We start from the raw sequence: 15,137 nt of genomic DNA on the forward strand, positions 1-15,137 counted from the left end.
ATCAACCCCACTTGGTTTTTATGTGTTATCCCATTGATGTATTGGATTGTTTTGCCAAGATTTTGTTGAGAATTTTGCATGTGTGTTCATCAGATAAATTGGTCTGTGATTCTCTTCTCTTTTGTGATGTCTTTGTCAGGTTTCGGCATCAGATTATTGATGTTGGCCTCATAAAATGTGTTTAGAAACGTTCTCTTTGTCTCTGTATTTTGGAAGATTTTGAGTAGGCTTCGTATTAGTTCTTCTTTGAAGGCTTCTTAGAAGTTTTGTTAAACCATCTGGGCCTGGATTTTTATTGTTTGGCAGACTTTTTATTACTGTTTGAATTTTGTTGCATGTTTTAATCTATTCTGGTTTTCTATTTCTTCCTGGTTCATTTTGGGAGATTGTAGATTACTAAGAATTTCTCTATCTCATCTAGATTATTCAGTTTGTTGGCATATGGATAATTGTAGTAATCTCTCATGATCTTATTCTGAAATGTGAGTAATTTTTCCTCTTTGATTTCTGATTCTGTTCATTAGATATTTCTCCATTTTTTTCCTTAGTAAGTATACCTCATGTTTTGTCTCTTTCATGGATTTTTTTGTCAAAGAACCAACGTTTTGTTTCTTAGACCCTTTGGACTGTCTTTTTGATTTTTGATTTCATTTATTTCTGCTCTAATTTTTATTATTTCCATTCTTAGACTGGCTTTTCATTTCATTTGTTCATCTTTTGCTAATACATTAAGGTGAGAGGTAAGGTGGTTTGAGCTCTTTCTTGATATGGGGTTTAAATGCTATATATTTCCCTCTTAATACCACTTTTGCTATGTGCCATTGTTTCTTATGGGTTGTGTCTTCATTTTAATTTATTTTAAGGTAGTTCTTTGATTTTTTGTTTGATTTCCTTGCTTATTTTTAATAATTTATTGTTGAGTTTTCACATATTAGACAAGTCTTACTAGTTTCTATTTATGGTTGTGTCTGGTTTGATAACATTGTGATCAGAGAAGATACTTGCCATGATTTTAGTCTTCATGAATTTATCAGTATTTGTATTGTGACCCAACTTGTGGTTTGTACTGGTGAATGTCTATAAATATTTGAGAGTAATGTGTATTCAGCTTTGTTGTGGTACAGTGTCCTATTAATGTCAATTATTAAGCCCATATGGTATAATTGCTCCTTTAAGGCAATAATTTCCTTGTTTATTTTATGCTTGGTTGATCTGTCCATTGGTGAATGTGGTGTGAAGTCTCCAATAATTATGGTGTTAATGCCAGTCTCTGGTTTCAGATTTGCTAGTAGTTGCGAGGTACAAGATAATCATGTATCTTGGTGAGTGTTAAACATTCTTGTTGTATTGACCTCTTAATCATTATGTGATGTCCATCTCTGTCTCATTTTCCTTTTTTAGCTGGAATTCTATTTTGCTGCTTGCTAATATGTCCCTGTATTTTTTTTTTTAACCCCACAAGTCTCTAGTATTGCTCTGCAACTGTGTACTTTGAGTTTGTTTTCTTTGGAACTAAGGTGAGCCTCATGGAGACAGCAGTCTGTTGGATTTGGTTTTATCACCCATTTCACCACTGTATACTTTTTTTTTTAATAATATAAACATGTCCTTTGCTCTTTTTTTTAAGATTTATTTATTTATTTTATACAAGAACTGGGGAACAGGCCAAATACACGGGAGGGTGAGAGGATTCACCAGAGATAGAGCGGGGAACAGAACAGGCAGAATGACGAAATACACTGTTAAGGGGAGCAGCGGGCGAGATAGGAGAGGTCTGCTGCGCCATGTGGGATCCTCACTGGCCGGCTGGGATCGAACCAGCACTGCAGAGGCTGCAGACAGCTTCACAGCGCAGCACTCAACCGCCTGCGCCACCAGGGGAGGCCTTCACCACTGTATACCTTTTTTTTTTTTTAAAGATGTATGTATGTATGTATGTATGTATGTATGTATGTATGTATGTATTTATTTATTTATGCAAGCACTGGGTACAGTCAGAAGGGTAGGAGGGTGAGAGAATTCACCAGAGCCAGAGCAGGGAGCAGAGCAGGCAGAAGGACCGAAGTACACTGCTGAGGGGAGCAGCGGGCGGCAGGAGAGGTCTGTGCTCCATGTGGGGCCCTCCTCTGGTGGCTGGGGAGCAGCCTGGGGATCAAAATGGCGCTGCAGAGGCTGCAGGCAGCTTCGCAACCCAGTGCTCAACTGCGCCACTGGGGAGGTCCTAATTCCTTTTTTTAAAATGGAGTTTCCTGTTTTTGATTTAGGTTGAGCAACCCCTTTCAATATATCTTGTAGGGGGATACAAAGAAGGGGACATTGAATTTGAATAGGGAGAGGGATAATTCAGGCTGAAGTTAGAGAAATAAGAGTTGGAGTAAGATGGAGAAGGATGGTAAGTAGTACAAGAAAGTAGTGAGATAGATGATTTGCTGGAAACAATCTACTATGATATATATTTGTAGGTTTGTTTGACTCACGGTCCTTAGACTGGGAAGGGTATTAGTCATAGTATCATCTAATCTTATAGCTGATAAATATAGCAGTCAATTCCTAACCGTTCTTCCTGCAAATGCCACTATTGGTCTTGTTTCTATCTCCTGAGTAAATGTGCAATATATTTTAACCCTAATAGACCTTCTGTATTTGAGATAATTATCATATTCCTTATTTCCTCACCTGATCCTTGTAAGATGACAGAACAATAAACTATTAACAAAAGATGGTAGACAGTTTTTTCTCCCTCCTATCTGTGTGGCATGCTTGTGTTCTTAATTGGAAATATTTGGTATAGGAATACATGTGCTGTAGGAATATAGCATAGAATGGATATTTAAATACGAATTGGTTCTCTCAGTTATGGATTCTGGGAAGCCCCAAATCTCTGGATTGACTGGCATATTGGAAACCTAGGTAGGAGCTTATATTGCTGTTTAGTCTGTAGGAGATAGATTGGCAGACTCCCCTTTTTCTCTTGGTAGCATGGAAGCATGGTGGGTTCGGAATGGAGGTATCAGAGAGGTCAAATCTTTTTCTATTCAGGTGGTCTGCTGATTGGCTGAGGTTCACCAACATGTAGGGTATTAGATTTTACTCAATGTATGTAGATTTAAATGTAAACACATATAAAACATTCAAAATTGTATTGACTAAATATCTGGGCACCATAGCTCTTCCACATTGACACATTAAATAACGATAGAAGAATAATAAATATATTCCACCAAAGAATCAGTATAGATTGTGTGGAATAATAATTATATTTTGAGATAACTGTTATTGAGAATGAGACATTAAATAACATTGACACATTAAATAATGATAGAAGAATAATAAATATATTCCACCAAAGAATCAGTATAGATTGTGTGGAATAATAATTATATTTTGAGATAACTGTTATTGAGAATGAGACCATTGTTTTAGCACTTTGCACACAAGAATATAAACTGATTTTGGGCCTCCCTGGTGGTGTAGGGGTTAAGATGCAACTTATGAAGCTATCCGCAGCCACTTCAGCATGAGTTCTATCCCTTGTCAGCCAGGGAGCAGCCCACAATGGTGCAGTACACATCTGACTCACCTGCTACTCCCCCTCAGCAGTGTACTTTGGTTAATATGCCTGTTCTGTTCCCCACTCTGTCTCTGGTGAATCCTCTCACCTCTCCACCCCCATGCCTCTGGCCTGTACCCCAGCTCTTGTATGCATAAATAAATAAAAATCTTAAAAAAATGTTTAAATAAAAAAAAGAATGTAACTGATTTTACGGAGGTCTTTATGACCTGCTTTTTCATTTCATTGTTATAAATCCTAAAATAAGATTCAGAAAGGCAGAGGAATATTTTTTCTCTTTTGTAGGAAAGATAATGAATGGGTTCTAGCATACAATATTCTGTGGGGTAAGTTCATTTTCCCTTAACTGTTAATAATTTTCCTTTTCTTTAGTATAAACCATTACTCATCTTTTTTCTCCTTTTTATGCTAAAGAAGCAAACAATGTTTTAATTTGGTATATAATAACTTAATTATGAATTGATCATTTTTTCCTTCTGATGTGTGCAGATGAAAGGTGGTAACATGAAGTTAATTTTCTACAGTGATTGCTGAAAGTTAGCCCCTATGAAAATTAGTATGGGGGTTTATTAAACATCTTTAACATAGATCTATTGTATGATCCAGCAATCCTGTTTGTAGGTATCTAACTGAAGAACGCAGAAACAGTTATACAAAGGGATCTATGGATGCCTGTGTTCATTGCAGCACTATTTACAGTAGCCTAGTTGTGGAAATAACCTAAGTGCCCAGACAAAGATGAGTATATTAAGAAGATGTTGTATACACTTGCAGTGCTATACTGCTCACCTATAACAGAAAGAAGAAATCTTACCACTTGCAATAACATGAATTGAATTTGAGGGGATTATGCTAAGTGGAATAAGTCAATATAAGAAAGATAGATGCAGGATAATTTCATTCATATGTGGGAAATAGCAATATAAAAGAAGAGTCAAAACTAAACCAAACCAGAGGGGCAAGTGAAGAGCACAGTGGACTATGTGGAAGATTGTGGGTGCTTTGGTGGCAGGTATGTTGTGGTAACATGCATCTGAAGAAGTGTGAGCTTGTACCTGTGAATCATACCAAGTATTGTAAACAATTAATTGTTCTCTCGAAAAATTTGTTCGAACAATTTGTTGTTCTCTCGAACAATTTGTTCTCTCGAAAAAATAATACTCAAATTTTTGCATTTTTTTGAAAAATATCTAAAACCTGATTAATGCAGACTGAAGTGTCTGACCTTTTTATGAGCTAGTGACTGTTAAGTCCACAAAAATTAACTTCCATTCTTGATAAAGGAATTTGGATATAAGTCCTTTGTCATATGTATGATGTGCAAATCTTCAGTAGGGTGCCTTTAGGTTTTAGTGTTTTGTTCTGCCCAAGTTTTTTTTTTTTTTTTTTTTTAATGTACTTTTGTTTACTGTGGCTTCTATTTTCCTTGCCATTGGAGACTGGTCCCTAAAGAGCCAATGTTTTAAGAGTGTTTTGCCCATGTTTTCATGGCCATAGGAAACTAGTCCTCCAGCCAATGTTTTGTTTTGCTTTTCTTTGGAAACTAGTCTTTAACCAGTGTTTTGCCTGTGTTTCCTTCTATGTATTTTGTAGTTTCAAAGCTTACATCCAAATCTTTGATCCTTTTTGTGTTAATTATTGTATATGGTGTGTGGTGTATATGGATATTTATCTAGTTTAATTCTTTTGCATGTGGCTGTCGTTTCCCCAGCACCATTAGTTGAAGAGTCTTTTCTTTCTCCAGTTTATATTTGGCTCCTGTGAGGTAGAGTAACTATTCATATGAATATGAATTCATTCTGGGCTCTCAGGTTGATTCCATTGGTCTGTGTGTCTGTTTTTATTTCAGTAACATACTCTTTTGATTGTTACAACATTTTGGTATAGTTTGAAGAATGTGGGTGTATAATACCCAAATTCCCCTCATTTTTTCAGGATTGCTTTGACTGTGGTCTTTTGTGGTTCCGTATGAATTTGAGTAACATTTGTTTTGTGTCTTTGAAAAATGCCATTGAAACTTTGATAAGGGATCATGTTGAATCTCTATATTGCTTTGAATAAGATGGCTGTTTTAACAATGGTAATTCTTCCAGTTCACAAGCAGAGAATATCATCCATTTTTTTGTTGTTGTTGTTTTGTTTTATTGCCTGCCTATTTTGATTAGGACTTCCAGTACTCTATTCTCTATTGAATAGTAGTGATGGAAGTGGACATCTTTGTCTAGTTCCAGATCTTAAAGGAAAAACTTTCAGTTTTTTCACCATTGAGTATGTTGTTAGCTGTGGTTCTGTCATATTTTGCCTTTATTATGTTTAGGTGTGAAGTTTTTTTTTTTTTAATCATAAATGGATGTTGAAACTTGTAAAAAGTTTTTCTGTATCTATTGATATGATTCTATGGTTTTTATCATTCCTTTGTTGATGTGGCAAATTGCATTTAATGATTTTCTGATGTTGAACCATTCTTGATTCCCTATGATAAATCTCACTTCATCACAGTATGAAATGGTTGTAATGTACTGGTGAACTCAGTTTGCTAACATTTTGTTGAGGAATTTTGCATCCATATGCATCAGGAATATTGGCTGCAGCTTTCTTTTTTCTTGATTGCTTTTAGTATGAGAGTAATGTTGGCCTCATAAAATATGTTTTGAAGCATTTCCTCATCCTGAATTTTTCGTAAAAGTCAGAGAAGGATAGGTACTACTTTGTTATTGAATGATTGGTAGCACTCACTAGTGAAACCACGTGGCTTTAATTTTTGTTTTATGGGACACTTGAATATTGTTTTAAATTATTTGCTTTTAATTGTTCTGTTCATTTTTTTTTTTTTTTTATTTTTCTTGATTGAGCTTTGGAGTGTTGTATAATTCTAAGAGTTTGTCCTCTTTTAGGATACCCAATTTATTGGATTATAGATATTCATAGTAATATAGATATATGAATACTATGAATATAGATATATATATTTAGATATAGATATTCATAGTATGATGCTCTATTTCTGAGCTGTCTGTTGTAAATTCTGTTTTGTTTCTGATTCTCTTTACTAGTTTTCTGTGTTTTCTTCTTTGTGAGCTTATCTGGAGGTTCATCATTTTTTTTTAAGATTTATTTATTTGTTTGTTTGTTTATTTATACAAGCACTGGGTATAGTCAGAAGCGCTGGGGGTGAGAGAATTCACTAGAGCCAGAGAGGAGAGCAGAGCAGGCAGACTGAGAAAGTACACTGCTGAGGGGAGCACCGGGTGGCAGGAGAGGTCTGCGCACCATGTGGGACCCTCGCCGGTGGCCGGGGATCGAACCGGCGCTGCAGAGGCTGCGGGCAGCTTCGCAACCCAGCGCTCAACCGCTGAGCCACTGAGGAGGTCCTGGAGGTTCATCATTTTGTTTATTCCAGTCAGGTTTTGGTTTCATTAGTTTTTTGTAGTTCTTTTAATTTCTATTTTGTATAATTCTGCTTTTTGTTATTTTTTTTTCTTTCTACTGCCCTTTTTTCTTCTCCTTATAGTTCCTTAAAGCATAGACTTAGATTATTTCTGTCTTGATGTTGGCCTCTGTTGCTGTATATGTCCCTCTTTGCCACACCCTATAGATTCTGGTAGGTTGTATCTTTACTATGTTTGTTTCCATTTGTTTATTAATTTTTTCCTTGATTTCCTCATTAACCCAGTAGTCATTCAATAATATATTTTTCAGTCTCCATATAGTAGAGATTTTTCTCATTTTTTTATGGTTGATTGCTAGTTATCACTTTTATTAAGGAAGATACTTGGTATGGTTTCAGTTTTTAAGATTCTTTTAAAAAGATTATTTATTTATACAAGAACCGGGTACAGGCCAGATGCGCAGGAGGGTGAGAGGATTCACCAGAGACAGAGTTGGGAACAGAATAGGCAGACTGATGAAATAACACTGCTGAGGGAAGCAGCAGGTGAGACCGGAGAGGTTCTGCCACGCCCTGTGGGGACCCTCACCGGCCAGCCAGGATCGAACCTGCACTGCAGAGGCTGCGGACAGCTTCATAGTGAACGCCTGAGCCACCAGGGGAGGCCCCAGTCTTTATGAATTTGTTGACACTTGCTTTGTGAGTTGTTTTTGTATCCTGAAAAATGTTTCATGAGCTGTTGAGACAAATGTGTATTCAGCTGTTTTGAGTTGCATTTCCCTATAAATGTCTGTTAAGTATTTGTAGTCTAGTTATCCAATTAATTGTCTATTGTTTCTTTGTTGATTTTTTTCCTGGTTGTTCTGTGCATTTTTTATTAGTGTCCTGAAGTTCCCTGCTACTATTGTATCTGTCTATATGTCTTGATGTTCCTTTGCTACATATATTTTTAGTGTTTTGTCTTCTGATGTGTTGATCCCTAAATTATTATATAATATCCTTTTTGTCTGTTAGCTTTGTAGCTGAAGTCTGAATTGATATAGGCATGTCTGTACCTGCCTTTTTTGGGGATCCTGTTTGTGTGTAGGATGGTTTTCTAGCCATTACTTTTATTTTATTTTTAAACAATATTTGCTTCCTCCCACCCCCTCAGAATGAGTCCCCATAGAATTTCCTTCCCCAAGGCACCTGTGCACCATCACCACAGTCCTCTGTGCTCCTTCCTCCCTCCCTCTGATCCCTCTCCCTCCTCCTCCCCCGCAGTCTCTGATTTATAATTGTCTGTTTTTGCTTTGTTGTGTTTTGTACTATTATTATTATTATTTTTTTCACTGATGTCTTATTTGGTTCCCCTATGTTTCTGCTATAAGTGAAACCATCCGATGTTTTTCTTTTTCCTTCTGGCTTATTTCACTGAGCATAATTACTTCTAGCTCCATCCACGTTGCTGTAGGTTTCACATGAAGTTTCACATGAGTCAGTAGGTTTCACATGAGATTTCACATGAGTCAGATGTCATTAATAAGATGGAATGACTTCAATCAGTTAACTTTATTTATTTTTAAAGATTTATTTACTTATACAAGCACTGGGGTACAGGCCAGAGGCGTGGGGGCTGAGAGAATCCAGCAGAGACAGAGCAGGGAGCAGAACAGGCAGAAGGACCGAAATACACTGCTGAGGGGAGCAGCGGGCGAGACAGGAGAGGACTGTGCGCCATGTGGGAATCTCCCCGGGCCAGGCAAGAATCGAACTGGCACCACAGAGGCTGTGGACAGCTTCACAGTGCAGCGCTTAACCTGCTGCGCCACCAGGGAGGCCCCAGTTAACTTTATTGATGACCCTGTGAACCTGAATAGTTATTTAAAGTAGTAAGGTAATGGGTGTGGGGTTCGGAGTAGACATGTTTAGTAAGGAGGTATTAAATAAGAATTAATTTGGATTTCTCTAATTCATTAGTTGAGGGTAGTATGTCAGTGGAGAAGTATGAGAAATTTGGTTTGAGATATATCATAGTTTTGCTCGAATGTTTAATTAAAAGTTATAGATGAGGGCCTCCCTGGTGATGCAGGCGGTTGAGCGCCACACTGTGAAGCTGTCCACAGCCTCCGCAGCATGGGTTCATTCCTGGCTGGTTGGGGAGAAACTCACATGGCGCAGCAGCCCTCTCTTGTTTTACCTGCTGCTCCCCTCAGCTGTGTATTTCAGTCAGTCTGTGTGTTCTGTTCCCCACTCTGCCTCTGGTGAATCCTCTCACCCTCCTGCACATCTGGCCTGTACCCAGATATTTGAGACCTAATAGTAGAAATGTTTTACAAAAAAAAAAAAATTAAAAAGTTATAGATGATCTTTTAAAGATTTAAAGTATGGGGTGACAATTTGCATTCTAGAAGTTTTTTTTTCTCATGCACTATATATCACAGATGGGAGTTAGGGCTGGGGTAATGGAAATTTTTGAGAAGGCTATTACATTTAGTAAATATTAGTACTGAGAATTTGAAATAATGTAAATGTATACAGAAAAGGATAGATGTAAAACATGCTGTAGGGTAAATGATTTTCAGGCTTTTCTGCTCTTCCACCATTAAGATTGCCCTGCCTGATGAGGCACCTGCAGTTGTTGCATTGTTGTTTACTTCTGCGGACCATTCTTAGTACTGAGATAGTGGCCCAGAGAAGCAGAGGCATGAGAAAGAGAGAAGGGAAGAAAGAAAACAGCAAAAGAGACAATAGTAAAAACAAAGAGAAACCCCACCAACTGGGAGAACATTTTTGCACTCAACACTAATGATAAAGGACTGATCACAAAAATCTACAAAGAGCTGATGAGACTCAACAAAAACAAAGAAAATAATCCAGTCAAAAAATGGGCAGAAGAGCTAAAAAGAAACTTCTCTGAAGAGGAAATGCAAATGGCCAAGAGGCATAAGAAAAAATGTTCAACATCACTTGTAATCAGGGAAATGCAAATCAAAACTACCATGAGATACCATCTTACACCAGTGAGAATGGCACATATTAGAAAAACTAGCAACAACAAATGTTGGCGAGGTTGCGGAGAAAAAGGAACTCTCCTGTACTGTTTGAGTGCAAACTGGTCCAACCACTATGGAGAGCTGTGTGGAGATTTCTTGACCTACTAAACATAGAGCTTCCATATGATCCAGCAATTCCACTCCTAGGTATTTACCCAAAGAACACAGAAACATCAATTCCAAAGAGCACCTGCACCCCTATGTTTATAGCAGCATTATTTACAATAGCTAAGCTTTGGAAACAACCCAAATGCCCAAAAATAGATGACTGGATCAAGAAGATGTGGTACATATACACCATGGAATATTACTCAGCATTCAAAAAAGATAAACACATGCAATTTGCAGCAACATGGATGGAGCTAGAAGGGATCTTGCTCAGCGATATAAGCCAGAAAGAAAAACAAAAATACCGGATGGTCTCACTCATAGCAGGAATCTAGACAACTTAAAGAAGGGACCAGGAAAAAGAATAATTATAAGAAAGAAAATATCAAAATCAACAAACAACTATAAACCAGAGACACTCTGTGGGGGTTGGGGGGTAGGGACAGAAGGGCTTGGGGTCAAAATAAGGGGGTTGTAATTATATGGGGAATATAAAAATAAAATTAAAAAAAAATGCCAGAGAAGCCCAGAGTGAAGACTTGCTGAGGACTTGGGGGCCTGCCGGCTTCCTGGCCCCCCAGCACCCTTGCCTGTGGTGTACCTGGTTTTTGCGCCACATGTAAAAGCTCAGTAAAAGCCTGAGAAAGCCACCGAGGACTCCTGCTCTACCTGGTTTGCTGGGATCACAGAAAACCTGCTCTGTGCTCTTCCTGCCCCTACAAATGGTAATGAGATGGAACCTATGATCTCATTAATGTGGATGGTGAAGGGCCTTCCCCATGGCTCAGTGGTTGAGCTCTGGGTTGCAAAGTTGCCCACAGCTTCTGCAGCGTTGGTTCGATTCCCGGCTGCTGGCGAGGGTCCCACATAGTACGCAGACCTCTCCTGCCGCCCGTTGCTCCCCTCAGCAGTGTATTTCGTCAGTCTGCCTGTTCTGTTCCCTGCTCTGGCTCTTGTGAATTCTATCACCCTCCCGCGCTTCTGGTGAAGGGTATTTACACTGATTCTAGGGCATCAGGCTTAGCTGGGCTCCCTAACATTCACTGAGATAGAGATTAAAATGGATTTAAAGGAACAATGCTAAGTATGTTTTTGTGAATGTTAAATTAGAGATGCTTATAGTATATTTAAGTTCAAATGTTCTGTTTTTATGTGTACAAAGGTAGATTTGGGACTTGTCTGTATGGTTTTAAATGAAACCTTGAATTAGATCATATTGCCCAGATACAGGGCCAGGTCTTTTATTATATCCTACTTTGAAAAACTACTCCTTGAGAAATACATGGGTCCCCAGTGGCAATGGTGTTGTGGGGGTAGGATGGGCCACTGACCAGGTTTCCTAGGATCCCAGCAAACCAGGTAAAGGAGGAGTCTTGGAGCCTTCGGTGGCTTTCTTAGGCTTTTATTGAGCTTTACATGTAGTGTGGCAAATAGGTACACCCCAGGCAGTGGTGCTGGGGGGCCAGCAGGCCTCCAGACCCCCCAGCAAGTCTTCACTCTGGGCTTCTCTGGCTTCTTTTGCCCCTTCTTTCTCCTGCCTCTCTCCTCCTTCTCTTGGTGACTATCTCAATATTCCTCCTATGACCCACAGAAGTAAGTAAGACAGCTTACAACAATGTAACAACTGTAGGTGCCCCATAAGGCAGGGCAATCCTAATGGTGGGAGGGCAGAAAAGCCTGAAAACCATTTACCCTACAGATATACGTGGCCTTTTAATCATATTCCTGTTTCTTGTAGTTAGTCCCAATTCTGATTCTTTTTAATCTATTGTACAGCTCCTTTGGACACAAAATATGAAGGTAACATTTCTTTATTTTTCTCATAACTAAAATATTTTGAACATTTTTATTACCCTAAAACAATACCATCAAATCTAATCTAAATGCATTTTTAGTCTATTAGAATCATAGTTTTAGTAGTCATTTTTTATTTTCTAATGTGGAATTTGCCATAAATTGGTTACCAATTGCATTTCATTAGTTTATTCTTCTGAAACTTATATATTTACATAGCATCATAAATTCAGCCTATTGTAGTATCATACCTGAAAACCCTTTCTTGGTATTTAACTGTAAAGTCAATTATTTTAATGCATTTACTTGGCTACTTTGTTGGGAACTTTAGTCTTTCTCAAGCTGTATCTTAGCTTCTCTCATTCTGTGTATTATTCTCACTCTGTGTATACAACCAAGTTATTGTTCTTGAGAAGTTGCTTGAGTTGTGCTTTAACATTCCCTGTATATCGTAACCTGAGTTCTTGATTCACTTTTCTTTCAAGTCTTTGACTTGATTGCCTCATTTTCTTTTTCTATCAGTGACAGTTTTGTAACTAAGCTGCCTCCTTGTCATTAGATCAGGTTGAGTGTTTACAAAGGACTACAGAAACAGAATGAGTATTTGCAGAAGCACATATTCTACTGTAATGAATATGACTCTTTTAAAGTAGCAGTTGCCCTTAATATATGATATCCTTCAAAATTCCAGGACTGCCACCTACCTATAATACTCAAAATATTTTTTATGACAACACCTAAATATGAAAGGAGAGAAAGATTGATTCTGCAAACATTTAAAAGTTATTAAAAGTAGTTAAAATATCAATAGTCAGAGTCAAGATACAAATTTTCTGTTAATTTTTTAGGGCTTTGATGACAGTGCATGATTGATTTTATGATTTCCCATTTGTGCAGACACCACCTGCTGTTTCTTAATTGCTCTTTTAAAATCATTGCAAGGGCTTGCATACATACTGCGAATTCCTTTTAGTTCACTGATAAATATACATTTTGAGGACAGAAATCCTAGTGCAGAAAGTATAAATGACATTAAACTGTAATTATTTCTTGGGCAGCAGTACTTTAGTGGTAAGTGGTATTTGCGTGGTTTTTATGTTTTTATTTGAAAGAAAGAAGGTAATTTTTGGCTAAACCTATGTAGAATTTTTCATGCTTGTGCTGGTAAATTGAATTCCTGTTCTATTTTTCTAAATTTTTTAGAAGATTGATTTATTGATTGATTTATACAAGAGCTGGGGTACAGGCCAGAGGAATGGGTGAGTGAGAGGATTCACCTGAGACAGAGTGGGGAACAGATCAGGCAGATTGACTGAAATACACTGCTGAAGGGAGCCGTGGGCAACACAGGAGAGGTCTGCTGTGCCATGTGGGTATCTCCCTGGCCATCCGGTAATCGAACCCACGCTGCAGAGGCTGCGTATGACTTCGCAGTGCTGCACTCAACCTGCTGCGCCACTGGGGAGGTCCTAAATTTTAAATCAGGTTTATATGAAAAACCAAATTATATTTTCTCTTTTATACTTTGATAGCACAAAAAACATACTATTTTCAAGTTTTCCATTTATTTCAGTACACTTGTTGTCTCAATTATGTGTATTGTAATCTATGGAAAGTCTCATCAGAGCATAGGAGTACTGTGGTGTTTGTTTTCTTTATTTCTCTCTTGCACCTAAGTTGCCCCTGTCATGTCAAAGTCATTCTTTCGGTTATACTTAAAATGATACATGCATAGGTTATTTGTAGCTGAATGCTTGCTTTCCATACACACAGATGCTTAAATTTTTTTTTTTTTTTTATATAAACCTGACTTCTGCCTCATGCCAGACCATTGCTGTCATTGTAGCCACTAGCACTGTTGTAAGGTTGTATGTTTCCTGGTAGCAATAATTAGAAAAGGAAAGAGTTTGGGCAAATTCGGTTTTTTTCTTCTTGCTAAAAGTGTTTTTTTTTTTTTTTTAAGATTATTTATTTATACAAGCACTGGGTACAGTCAGAAGTGCGGGAGGGTGAGATAATTCACCAGAGCGGGGAACAGAACAAGCAGACTGACAAAATACACTGCTGAGGGGAGCAGCGGGCGCTGTAGGAGAGGTCTTTCGTGCCATGTGAGACCCTCGCTGGTAGCCGGGGATCAAACCTGCGCTGCAGAGGCTGCAGACATCTTCGCAGCCCAGCACTCAACCGCTCCACCACCAGGGGAGGCCCTGAAAGTTTTTTTTTTTTTAATGGAAATATGGTGTCACATTTTCACGTGATACCTTGAAAACTTATTTTTTTTTAATTGAATAAACAAGGTAAAAAAAGAAGACATTCTATTTAATAAATGGATTTGTTAAAAGGACAGCTACTGTCTTCTGTCCATTTGTACTTCATAATAAAATTACTTGTAAGAGAAATAATACATCACGGCGTTTACAAAATGGCAAGATTCATCTATTCATGCTTAAGTTTTCTATTGTAAAAAATTACACAAATGAATGTTAAGTGACATGGGTGATTAGTATAGTATTATGTACAGTTATAATTTGTGCTCCCTTATTAATGTGCTTTGTGAATTTACATAACTTTACATCATCTTTCTAAACTTCTAAACTTTCTAATCTAAATAGGGGAGGCCCTAATTAGATTATTTTTAAGTATCAGAAAATACCTATTTTATTTTAATGCATGTAAAGAATTTAAAATACTGTCAGTTACATGGAAATGTAATAGGCTTATAGTAGGAAATGGAAACACCTCGATATTCTTGGACATTGAGTATTCTTAGACATTTGATCCATAGTACAAATATCAGAGGTACACACACACACACACACACACACACAAAATTGCATATGACTCAGATAATAATAATTCCTTAGAAGTATAATTTTCCATGTAAATTTTTTTTGTTACTTTAGTCATTGGACAAGTTTGTCTTTTCAGGATGCTAAAATAGTATATGGCTTTTTAATCCAATAAAGGGAGCAGTGATCTATAACTTCTAGATCAGAAGCTGTGTTCAGAAATACATCTTACATACAGTTGGCAGACACATACAGTTAACGTGTGCACATGTATTCACAAAGTTTCACTTTTAGTGTTTATTATTCCTGTTTCTTTTTCGTTGTTGCAAAGGTTGATAGTTCTAGTTCTTTTTTTAAAATTTCTTAAATTGTTCATTTTTGTTAAGTATCTAGTTTCTCCTGTCAGGTGTAGTCCCTGAAGAGTTCTTGACCTGCTAAACATAGAACTTCCA

The 15,137-nt window shown here is 37.5% G+C and overlaps 1 protein-coding gene across 4 annotated transcripts in view; it reads left to right on the top strand.

Moving 5' to 3' along the window:
* The window catches only part of RAP1GDS1 (Rap1 GTPase-GDP dissociation stimulator 1), a 326,851-nt gene that overhangs the window by 65,930 nt on the left and 245,784 nt on the right, over window positions 1-15,137 (top strand). The window lies entirely within an intron of this gene.

The sequence above is a fragment of the Talpa occidentalis genome, unplaced genomic scaffold (assembly GCF_014898055.3).
Source record: "Talpa occidentalis isolate TD23 unplaced genomic scaffold, MPIMG_talOcc4v2.1 talOcc4.6, whole genome shotgun sequence".
In the NCBI taxonomy this organism is placed as follows: Eukaryota; Metazoa; Chordata; class Mammalia; order Eulipotyphla; family Talpidae; genus Talpa; species Talpa occidentalis.